This window comes from Amblyomma maculatum, chromosome 5 (assembly GCF_055883805.1).
Source record: "Amblyomma maculatum isolate TAMU_Amacu chromosome 5, ASM5588380v1, whole genome shotgun sequence".
NCBI classification, from domain to species: Eukaryota; Metazoa; Arthropoda; class Arachnida; order Ixodida; family Ixodidae; genus Amblyomma; species Amblyomma maculatum.
Window position 1 is genome coordinate 112,926,977 of NC_139348.1, and position 12,143 is coordinate 112,939,119.

The 12,143-nt window shown below is 47.6% G+C and overlaps 1 pseudogene; it reads left to right on the forward strand.

The window, feature by feature from the left end:
* Window positions 1-6,326: 6,326 nt before the first annotated feature.
* LOC146189254 (uncharacterized) lies at window positions 6,327-7,193 on the forward strand (annotated as a pseudogene).
* The last annotated feature ends 4,950 nt before the right edge of the window (window positions 7,194-12,143 follow it).

The window sequence follows — 12,143 nt, forward strand, 5'->3', positions numbered from 1 at the left end:
CCTGGTGCTCGGCTCTTCTGGGGTGAAATGCTTGGGAAAAGGGGTCACGGCCCAAATAGTTGCGCCGATGTGGCAGTGATTTGTTCCGCCATCGGACAACAATAAGTCCGCCTTGCGCGGCAACAGCCCATTATGTGGCCCTTTTTTTTTTTAGGACTGCTGCAGCTGAGGCTCTAAGGGAGCACTTCAGGTGACGGTCAAAGGAAGTACCTTTGCAAGACAAACAGAACCACCTTTGCAGGCTGCGAGGTTCGAAACTGGGTTTGGGCCCACTGCGGAGGAGGGGCGCGCAGCGGGGTTTACGGAGCTTCTCCCAAACGTACACCCCTGTAAAAGCCGAGCACCAGGCCGGGGGACGCTTGTACCCATTTTTACCGGTGGGTGTCCGGCGGTGGGTTCGTTCGAACCCGGCCTAGTGGTTAGAGCGCCCGTCTCGGCTGCGGGAGGTGGTCAGTTCGAAACCCACCGCCGGACACCCACCGGTAAAAATGGGTACAAGCGTCCCCCGGCCTGGTGCTCGGCTTTTACAGGGGTGTACGTTTGGGAGAAGCTCCGTAAACCCCGCTGCGCGCCCCTCCTCCGCAGTGGGCCCAAACCCAGTTTCGAACCTCGCAGCCTGCAAAGGTGGTTCTGTTTGTCTTGCAAAGGTACTTCCTTTGACCGTCACCTGAAGTGCTCCCTTAGAGCCTCAGCTGCAGCAGTCCTAAAAAAACAAAACGAAAAAAAAAAGGGCCACATAATGGGCTGTTGCCGCGCAAGGCGGACTTATTGTTGTCCGATGGCGGAACGAATCACTGCCACATCGGCGCAACTATTTGGGCCGTGACCCCTTTTCCCAAGCATTTCACCCCAGAAGAGCCGAGCACCAGGCAGGGGGAAAGCTTGTACCCATTTAAAAACCGGTGGGTACCCGGCGGCACCAGGGATCGAACCCGGTACCTCCCGAATGCGAGGCGGCCTTTGAACAACCATGGCCTTTGCAGGCCATGGTTGTTCGAAACTAAGCCCCCGAAGGGGCACAGCAGGGTTAGCAGAGCCTCTTCCAAACGCACACCCCTAAAGGAGCCGGGCGCCGGGCCGGGGGACGCTTGTACCCAATTTTACCGGTGGGTGTCCGGCGGCGGGTTTCGAACTGACCACCTCCCGCAGCCGAGACGGGCGCCCAAACCACTCGGCCACGACCGAAGCGGTGGCCTCGTGGTAGAGCATCCGCCTCGCATTCGGGAGGTACCGGGTTCGATCCCCAGTGCCGCCGGGTACCCACCGGTTTTAAAAATGGGTACAAGCTATCCCCCGGCCTGGTGCTCGGCTCTTCTGGGGTGAAATGCTTGGGAAAAGGGGTCACGGCCCAAATAGTTGCGCCGATGTGGCAGTGATTCGCTCCGCCATCGGACAACAATAAGTCCGCCTTGCGCGGCAACAGCCCATTATGTGGCCCTTTTTTTATTCGGCGCGGCCTTTGCAGGCCATGGTTGTTCGAAACTAAGCCCCCGAAGGGGCACAGCAGGGTTAGCAGAGCCTCTTCCAAACGCACACCCCTAAAGGAGCCGGGCGCCGGGCCGGGGGACGCTTGTACCCAATTTTACCGGTGGGTGTCCGGCGGCGGGTTTCGAACTGACCACCTCCCGCAGCCGAGACGGGCGCCCAAACCACTCGGCCTGTATTTTTCGTTATTTCACTGCCACATCAGCTACTGCTGTGAATCTTGGGGACAAACGTACAAAACTTATCTACTTCCCTTACAGAGACTGCAGAAGAGAGCATTGCGTATAATATACCGCGTATCTTTCAACTGCAGCAACAATAATTTATTTACAGAAAATCGAGTACTTTCTTTAGAATCAATGCTTAAATACAAAATCTGTGTATTGGTAAATAACATCATTAATACTAGTATTCCTCTGCCACTTGATATTTTCTTGTTGCCATCTCGCAATACAAGACACGCATTAAATGGCAATTTCAACCTCCCTGCCTGCCACAATGTGTACGGAGAACGTTTAGTACAATTTTCTGGAGCAAAACATTGGAACACGTTGCCTATTAATGTGAAACTTGCAGGTAACTTTAAAATGAGTTGTAAAATGTTCTTTATTAACAGCCAAGGAGAGTTATGATCCCCTCCCCGCCCTCCCCCCCCCCTTTTTTTTTTTTGTGTGTGCGCTTGCGTTTTGTATTAATTGCTTATGAATTGCTTGCTGAAAAGTATTTTTCTCCGTGCCTGTTGATTCTTTTTGCTTGTCTGTTTTAGTCGTTTTTTGTGTGTGTGTGTGTGTGAGTGTTTGTATGCGCTCATTACGGCTGCCTGACCAAGTTTATTCTGTACTGGACCGTCTACTAGCCCCTCGGCTATCGGTCCAAATATTCTTTATGTATTTCGTTTCCTACAAATAAAGATCACTTTGATTGATTGATTGATTGATTTTCCGCACTTCTTAATGTTAAACATTTATCATATGCAGATGATATTCTTACGGACGACATCAAGGAAGAAGAAGCGGGCAGTGGCGCGGACAGGAGCGCTCGCGCTAGGCCCGCACAAATATTCAGTAAACGTCATCTCACGACCATCAAGCATCTTCTCTCTGTAATCTGTTCTCCTGTTGTCATCGCTTGCCGCCAAGTAACTTTTGGTTGGAGGTGCGGCGTACGTCATCCCCATCCTCGCCTCGGGGCATTGACGCCATCTGTAAGCCGAGACCATTGACCGAGGGCCCAGGGACATCACCGAGCAGCTTCGCCCCAGCCCTTCAAGTCCATACCTAACCAATTACCACCGCCCAGCCCCCAGCTCGGACCTGAAGACAAGGAGTACAGACAGACCAATCGAAACCGAGACGAAGGACCCGAAAGACCCGAATTACCCGAAGGAACCGATGGACACAAACACGCAACCCCCGCCCAAGCTGCCCGACGTGACCTCGAGCCATCGGTCTTATGGACTCTGGTGACGGCTGGTTGACAGCTCCAGGAGAGGCGGATCACCCACGCATCAGACATCGTACAGGCAAGCCGTTCTATTCTTACTTCTTCCTCTTCTTCAAGCATCCAGACACGCCCGTCATCATGCCATGCAGTCATCAACATCGTACACTTCCTCGTCCACGATCGGGACGATCGCTCCGTAACCCCGGATCATGTTACGGACGACATCAAGGAAGAAGAAGCGGGCAGTGGCACGGACAGGAGCGCTCGCGCTAGGCCCGCACACAGATTAATTAAACGTCATCTCACGGCAATCGAGCAACTTCTCTCTATCCTCCTAACAATGTTAGTATTGTTGAATATGTTTCAAAAATGAAGTGCTGTTACTCTGTGTCGCTAACAAAGTGTTTATGTTTGGTAATGCTGATGCTCCCCTTGCCAGGAGGGGCGTTAGGGCAAGTGCGATAGAAACTTCGGATGCAGGGCTTAAATATATATAACATGTATCTTTAAAGGCTTATCAAAACGTTTGGCTGCAACGTAGGAGCACGTTTACATGACTACTTCGTTTTACCGCGCCTCTGAAGAAGACAGCGAAAGATTTTTCTGCGAGGAGAATCAAAGCGGGAGGGCACATTAGTCCCTTAATCAGGTATGCACTTACTAGCCCAAAACGAGGTGTTAATGCAGGCTCCGGCTCAGCCGCAGTCACTGTATCCCGCATAAAGTAGTGACCAAACGGAGATAAAAGCAGAAACATAGTTTGGGTAAAAGTGATTTAGCATTTATTGTGATACAGCCCATTTTCAGTTCCCTTTTAAAGTAGTGTTCTGTTTCCGGCAATTCTACATACCGCATTAACTTGCCCCAAACTTGCATACTTAACCTTACACTCGCTGATTTCACATCCTTATAATTCTTCTCTACCTTTACGCCAAGGTTATGATGCCTACCCGGCTGTGATACTTTTATTGCATGCCTTCCGTTTCCAAGACTGGCTTTACCTCCAGCAAAGAAAATGCCCATTAACTATCCCACTTCTCCGGGGAGGTTACAAAAGCGCAATGTGGACCCGAAGGTGGGTTGATTGATAGAAATGTTATAGCCGTAGCGGAGGGCCCCGCAATCACTTCAATCACCTGGCATTACGTACCATTTATAGCCCATTAAAGATAACCGCATGGCAGGCGGGATATTGTTGGCGACAGCAATGTCATTATAGAACAACAGGCGGCCAAAATATTTGCTTGCCTTTCGTATGGCGCCTTTTGAAACGATCTCTTCATGGCTACGGTAGGGGCAAAAAGTAGTCGTCAGCATTGGGTAAGAAATGGATGTCATACTTTTTTTTCCGAAAGACCTACGTGAGCCAATGTTGTGCCTGGGAAAAATGTCACACGGTGATACCTGGAACAACGAGAATGGAAAGGAAACTTTGTATGGGAATAATTGTGGGCGCATATCTCAAAAAGCGATAACCTTATAACATTTCTGTTTCCTGCAAATAAAAGTTCCATAAGTTGCATATTGAATATCAGTTCACAATATTTCGGCTGCCAGCCGAGCACGCTAACGATTAGGAAATTAATAAACTCATATATGGTATTTTCGCGGGACGATTCCTACATAGTCATATAGGTTTGAATTGAAGGTGGTATCTTACGAGTGTGTTGTCGAAAGTATGCGCATGATCAAAGACTTTTACACACGTGAGCAGTAACTATAGGCCAACAAAAGATGGCGTTTTGCCCTATCTTACTTGCTTGAAGTGCATGGGGGCAGCAGCATGCGGCGCCAACTAGAAACATTTTGCGATTTGATACGCTATCGCAACCACAAAATATGGCGTTTATAGAGTCATCTTATACGCCTTATCTTTATTATAATCTAACAAAACAATCTGGGTTGCACTACTGCCACCATGAAAATGAGACGATTTTTTTTCATCGTTTTTCTAAAAAACGCTTTTAATTTCACTTTTCAGCCGAGTATTCTTGGAAGATCAGCTGTTAAGTTTCGTTTAACTGGCTAACTGGCTGTCGCTTGTAAAAATGTAATTTGAAAAATACGGATCTACAAATCAGCCGTAAGAAGACACTAGCTGACGCGGGACATATCTGACACCTTCCCACACTTGTAGTTGAGGTATTACAGTACTGACAATCAGTGAGTCAAATGATGCATTGAAGTCCGTGGTCTGAGTTGGGGGCATTGCTTCTTTACATACCATGGCTCCTTGCGACACTCAGACAGGTGTGAGTACGTTACCTGAGATATTATCAAGTTTCCACTGCCCTGTCCCAGCCTCTCATTTCCCATTTCCCGTTTTCATAGTAGATCACTCTGTAGAGAGAAGAACGCTGAGACGCTGTACACTGTCTCACATCCTCACTTCTATCCTCAACTTAGAGCGTATGACAGCTGCGTCGGCAGCCATAATATTGCGTCTCTAGCTTAAAGGGACACTAAAGACATCCAAAGATGGTATGAAAATCTAATGAGCTACATTTGTAGACACTGTCGCCGCATATCCGGCAGCAAAAAATCGAATAATTGCTGAGGTATTGCGATAAGAAGTTGAGGTTTTTTCTTGTTCCTGCCGGTCAAATTCAAACTGTGCCCTCCGACTACGTAGTCGGAGTTAAGTGACGCACAATGTGGCGTAAGCGGAGACTCCGTGATAGCTAGCGAGCCGGCGCGGCCCGCGGCGTCGCATCCCTAAAGGGCCAACTGGCAACAGCGTATTCGCAATGACGGCCACAGCCGAAATAAATAAAACGATGAAGAGAGTAATATACCGAGCGATGGGCCCATAAAGGAAGAAAAAAAAACATAGAGCGCTTGTAATGCACAATACTTTACATGTTTCTCAAGCTTTTGCACTCCTTCTTGCATTGTGTATAAACAAACCGAGCCCTCGGTCATCGCAACGCTTCCCGACATGTTTACATACAAATAAGATTTAGTTAGAAGCAAAATAGTGTCCTCGCTGCTGCGCTTGTCAGTTTTGAAGCTTCGTCGTACTTTTTTCCTTCAAGGTTTGTGCTACAGCTCCGTGTTCAGCGAAAATTACGTCCATGGTAGCAGAACATGACCGAAGTGCCGGCGCCACTACATTTGCCAGCGCTGTGAAATTCCACATGTTAAAATGGATCCAGTGCACAATATAGTGCGCATAGGCATCCAAAACATTAGTTGCAAGACGTGAGAGCAGGAAGCATGCGCCGATGGTGAAGAAGTAATTTTTAGACCGGCAGCAAGAACACTTTATTGTAAATGGGGCCACCATGGCTCCATTTACAATAAAGTGTTTTTGCTGCCGGTCTTAAAATTACTTCACGTTGGCGCAGCCTAGCAGAGAGTGGCGCGAGTTGATTCAGTGGCGCGGGTAGCGTTTCGCGATGCTCTCCGCTACAAAGGTTCAATCGGCCTCAGGCCGAGGTACTGCTCAGGTTAATGCCAGCAGTAATGATTACCGTGTTGTCCTTCCCCGTTTCCCAAATGGTAAGCTTGTCATCGATTCTGTTTTTCTGCATGCTGACCTCGCCGGTCGCCCCTACCGTGCCCAAGACTTCAGAGAAGCCCTTCGGAACGTGGTGGATTTGGAAGAAATAAGCTCTATCGCACAATTTCAAATGTCGCATATCTGGATGGTTACATGTAAATCGGCGCACTCTAAAGCGAAACTAGTCTGATGTGGAGATTTATTGGTTAAGAACTCTCGCTGTGTTGTTGTGGATATAGAACCGAAGGAGATAAAGCCGAAACTTCTCTGGCTGCCTGAACGCTTCGATGACTCCTTTATTTGTGAAGCTCTACAAGCTTATGACAAAGACAGCTCGATTTCGAGGGAAAACTGGAAAGTTGCCGATATGGAACTGATGAAGACGCTCAGCCGAGATGTAATTTTGACTCTTGCGGAGGGGGTTAGCATTGGTGACGTTCCACATCAGCTAACTGTGTGTGGAGTGCAGAGCCTCATTTTGATACCTGGCTGACCACCTCTCTGTCTCCGCTGCAACCGTGTAGGACACATTCTTCGGCACTGTCGTGCGCCGCGTTGCGGAGATTGCCGGTGTTTCGGCCACACAGCAGAGGAGTGCGTGGTTACATACGCGGACAAGCCTCGGCACCGAGTCCGGCCTCCTGGCGAAGCATTACGGGAGCACATCATGGACGCGTCTGAGATAATTGACGCGTCTGGCGACCTTCCTGTCGGCGTTGTGGCCGAGCTCTCAAGTGCTACTCCACAGGATACTGAGGAATAAAATACTGCTCATGCGTCCGAGGGTAATGAGAACAACTCAGCGTCTCAGGCCTTGGACGAGATGTCGTGTCAAGCTTCGGACAAAGAGCCAACCGCAGACGATCCACCAATCGTTCCCGAACACCCAGCGAATGTCACCGCGGATATTGTGACCCCTGTGGCCGTTGCTGTGCAACAGCATCCAGACCAGAGCCAAGTTCCTGTGGCTGGCGGGCTCGCGGCTGCCGACGAGCCAGTCTTGAAATGCCGTGCATCATGTGCCTCCGAGTCCAGTGAGGAGGACGATCAAGCTGGCAACAAGCGTCGTCGTCGCGGTCGAGCGTCGAAGCACAAAGGGAAGTGCCGGCGTTCGCACTCGAGGAGGCCTGGCGGTGGGTCGGAGGCGGCTTCGCCGTCTTCCGAGAGGCAAATGGAATTGTAGGCAAAACTATGTGCTGTCACCATGGCGGTCTCTGAAGAGATAGTGCTTGCAACTCTCAATGTATGGGGTCTTAGGTCTCGCCAGAGACAGATGCAACTTCGCCGACGTTTGCACAGCAGGCATCTAGATATTGTGGCAGTCCAAGAGACAAAGATAGAGATAGAGGAGGAAACCGAAAGGGCGCTACAGCCCTTTTTTGGCAGATTTTAACGTTATGGTTGTGCATGCTGTGGGCTTGTCGGCAGGTTGGTTTCTGTTTCTGCAAAAGACACTGCCTTGTACTGGCCTAACTTATAATATCGACGCCGAGGGTCGGTTGATATGTTTGCTATCTTCTACTCTTTAGGAAGCCATGGCGGATAATTAATGTTTATGCTTTTAATACTGTGACACAGCGCATAAGTTTTTTTGAACACATAGCCAGCTTACTTGACTGTGACCATCATCTTGTGCTCATGGATGACTTCAACTGTGTTTGCAACACCGTAGATCGTTCTAGTCCAGACGCACGCAGTGACAGGAGCGGGGAACTTTTGTTCCGTGTTACAGAAGATGCAGGACTGGTTGATACAGGGGCGTCCTGCCGTGCTTTTATATCATTCACCCACATTCAGGGGCCTTCTCACGCTCGTCTAGACCGGATCTATGCATCTTGTACATTAGTTTCCCGCTGGCTTGTTTGCGAAACTATACCGGTTTCGTTTTCTGATCATAGCATGGTAGTAGCCCGGCTCGGTGGCAATTACCATTCAAAGTTTAGGCCGCAGTGGAAACTTTGGAAGTTAAACTCATCGCTGGTAAATGATCAAGAATTTATCATTCGTGTGCGCTCACAGCTCCAATCATGTTTTTCAGAAATCTACCATTGTTCGCCGCTTGGGAAATGTTCAAGTAGGAAGTACGTGCGATAGCAATTGAACTTGGCTCAAATTAATATTTCTACAGGAAACATCAGCAGGAGACACTTAACAAAAACTTGTGTAACCTGTATGAGCTAGAATGTGAATCCCCTGGATCATATACGGACGAAATTGCTAGTATCAAAAGTGAGTTACAAAGGCATGATGCGGAACGATACAGGGGTGCCTTAATTCCATCTCGTGTCAAGAGTGCTTTGCACTGCGAACGGCCGACGCGGCAAGCTTTGCTCGATGAACGTCATCATGCGACTGCAAAGCTGACTCCGGGAATTATGCGTAATGGCGCATTGGTTACGAGTACGAATGAGGTTACGTCCGCATTCATGGATTATTACTCGATGTAGTTTAGTGCCACTCCTCCTGTAAGAAATTCTAACATCTCGCGTTTCACATCCCTGGTTACCCATTTATCAGAAGATGATTGTTCTGTAATTAGTCGCTCTTTCACGCAGCAAGAGGTAGAAGTGGCAATTGATCAATTACCTCTCTCAAAAACGCCTGGTCCTGATGGCATTTCCTCCGAATTTCACAAAGTTTTTAAAACTGTTCTTGCTCCTATCCTGCTAGATGTCTTCGCGATAAGTTTTGATCTAGAAGCCTTTCCCGAGACTTTTACAAAATGCCACACAGTCCTAATTCCAAAGAGTACTGATGAAGAAAAATTAGCGCTCAGTTGAAGGCTATAGACCAATCACACTGGCAAATGTAGATTACAAGATTTTCGCCAAAATTTTATCAAATCGCCTACAGTTCGCAATGTCGGTTCTCATTGGCCTTCACCACACGTCCGGCTTGAGGGGCCGAGCCATACAAAGTAATGTACATATTGCGCGCACAGTCCTACAATCGTGCTCCTGCTCTCATGATCAGGTTGCTTTACTTCAGGTCGACCTCGCAAAAGCATTTGATCGAGTTCGTCATTCTTTCCTGTTTTCTCTTCTGGAACGAGCGAACGTTGGTTCTGTAGTACTGAAGGGGGTGCAACTTTGCTGTAGAAATTGTTCGACTCGCCTAACTGTAAATGGCCACCTATCAAGCCCCATACCCATCAACTCTTCTGTGAAGCAAGGCTGTCCGATGTCTCCACGGCTTTTTGCTCTTTACTTGGGAACCACTTTGTCAGAGTGTTTTACATAACAGTAGTATCCATTGCTTCCCTCTCCTTGGAAATGAGGTTAAAGTGCTTGCATATGCGGATCATCTTGCGTTTTTCTGCACTGACAAACCAAGCATAGAAAAAGTTATATCCAGCATAGAAGAATTTGGCGTTGTTTCTGGTGCTCAGATGAATCACTCCAAGAGTTCCGGCCTTTGGTTTGGTTCGTGGGGCTCAACACCACCCCTATATGCAGGAATTGAATGGTCATGTGTACACCCTAAATATCTAGGCGTTCCACTGCATGCATTTAAGTCAAGTTCAAATTACTGGAAAGAGCGTGTTCCAGTAGTCCAGCGTTATGCTAATACATTTGTCCCCTATCGGCTTTCAATATTCGGTCGGGCTCAAGCCTGCAACATGTTTTTGGCGATAAAACTTTATTATGTGCTTCAGGTCCTCCACTGTGCTAGGCATTACATCCAGCGTTTTCACCGAATATTTGCGACTTTTATTTGGTCATCCAATTTTGAACCGATTCGGCGTGATAACCTATTCAGACCTGTTCGTGCAGGGGGGCTCGGCTTAGTGATTCTGTATGTAAGGCAGTTAGTTGCCCGTTTCTTCTTTTTTCGTGATTGTTCACATCCGATTATTAGAGCATTCGTACAAGTTAATTTCATGAATCTGCTTCCCGACTTAGTGGCTTCTTCAGATTTTACTGATCGCCTGCAGTTACTAGGATTTATGCAGGAAGTTTATGCTTCGGTGATTTTTTTGACAGTACGATTCTCGAAAGAGTACTTATATTCTGTTTCGCGCAAGATACTATACAAGGATTTGGTAGCAATGCTTTTTCCGCCACCACTGTATCGTTCTTTATACTTTGGCTTTAAGTGTCATGATGTGTTAAAAAGGGTGCGCAAAATGCAGATTTCTCTTTGCACGAAAGCATTTTTCTTTAAATTACACACCGAAGCTCTACCTGTTAACACATGGCTCCATAGAAAAAATATTTTTGTATCTTCTGTAAACTGCCGTTTGTGTGATGTGCCCGAAACTATTGAGCAGTGTTCCATTAATTGCAAAGACGCAATTCTTTTTTGGGAAGTGCTGCAAAGAACCCTAAAGAAAGACTTTGTTCTAAATTCGTACAGTGTGCGGTATCTTGCTGTTACACAATCTGATTACGAACCATATGACATGTTTTTCCCTATTGGACTTCATAGCTTGTGGAAGACACGCATGTCGGATCGTAACGCTGAACCTGTTGTTCCACCTAGACTCCATTTCAGCAGAATGATGCTGCAACTGAAGGACACTTATGATGAAAATGACTTTCAACCTGATTGGTTTCCGCTGGTGACACGGTGCTTATTTCTGCCTGCCTTTTAAAAAGTTGTGTATTCTGTTGTGCATCTCAGCAATGGCTGAAGGAATTGTAGTCTGTGTACATAACCCTTTCTGTATAATAAATACCATGTCAGAAAGTGAAAAAAAAGCGTAGCCGAGCGGTTAGCGCCAAACGTTACGGAACAAGCAGTAGCGAGTTCGAATCTTGCCGCTACTGGCGGTTTTTTTTTTTTTTCTACAAATCATTTTTTTTTTACCTTTTGTAATGTATTTCTGATGCTTCATTATTTTTAGTTTCTACATTTTACCCGAGGCCCTTTTTTTTCGCCGGGCGACGAGCGCAATCTATCGACGCTCTCCTTGCTATGAGCGGCAAGTATGCCCCTTTTGTTTACGACGCCTGCAAATAGCACGTTGAAGGTCTTGTTGACGCAGTAAGTTGGTCAGATGTGCCATGCTTTAGTGAACAATTGAATGATAATGCTTTTTTCCCTCGGTACTTAGCATATGTATGCTTTTCGTGGCGTACGTTGCTGGAGTCGAGAGGTCAGGTCGCAGTCGAAGCGGCGACGGCGGCGATATGTTGGCGCAGAAGTGTGAACGAAGGAGCGTGTCGGCGGCAGCGGACTTCGCTCGCTCGTGCCTCCGAATGCTCAAATGAGAACCATCAAGGTGCATCTGCTGCTCCAAGCTCGTACTTCAGGCGCTGCAGGTCCAAACAAACTATCCGAGTGCCCACAAAATGTCTGAGCCGAAACATAACCAAAACTGGCGCCTCCAAGTATATTTTTTTATTTGCCTTGCAACGTTTACGTTGTCTTTTCGCCGTCGTTTACACATAAAAGCGTGTTATTATATTCGAGACAAAACCTACGACCGCATTCAAACGGGCAACGTAATTCGCATTTGTCAGCCTCCGTGATCCCTAGCGCGTCACGTGATTTGTAGTTGCGCGGTTCGGCTGTGCGGCGATACCTGTATTTCTGTTCTTCCTCTTTACTACCTTATAACAGCTCTGTTTTCAGTAAGAGTGGATTTTTTGTAATCAGGAATTGGCATTCTATTGATGCAAGCCCACTTCAGTTTTCTCTTTAGTGTCCCTTTAAGGGGGAAAGTGCTTGCGAGGTAGAGCTGACTGCCGTTGGATAAATGCCACTGGTC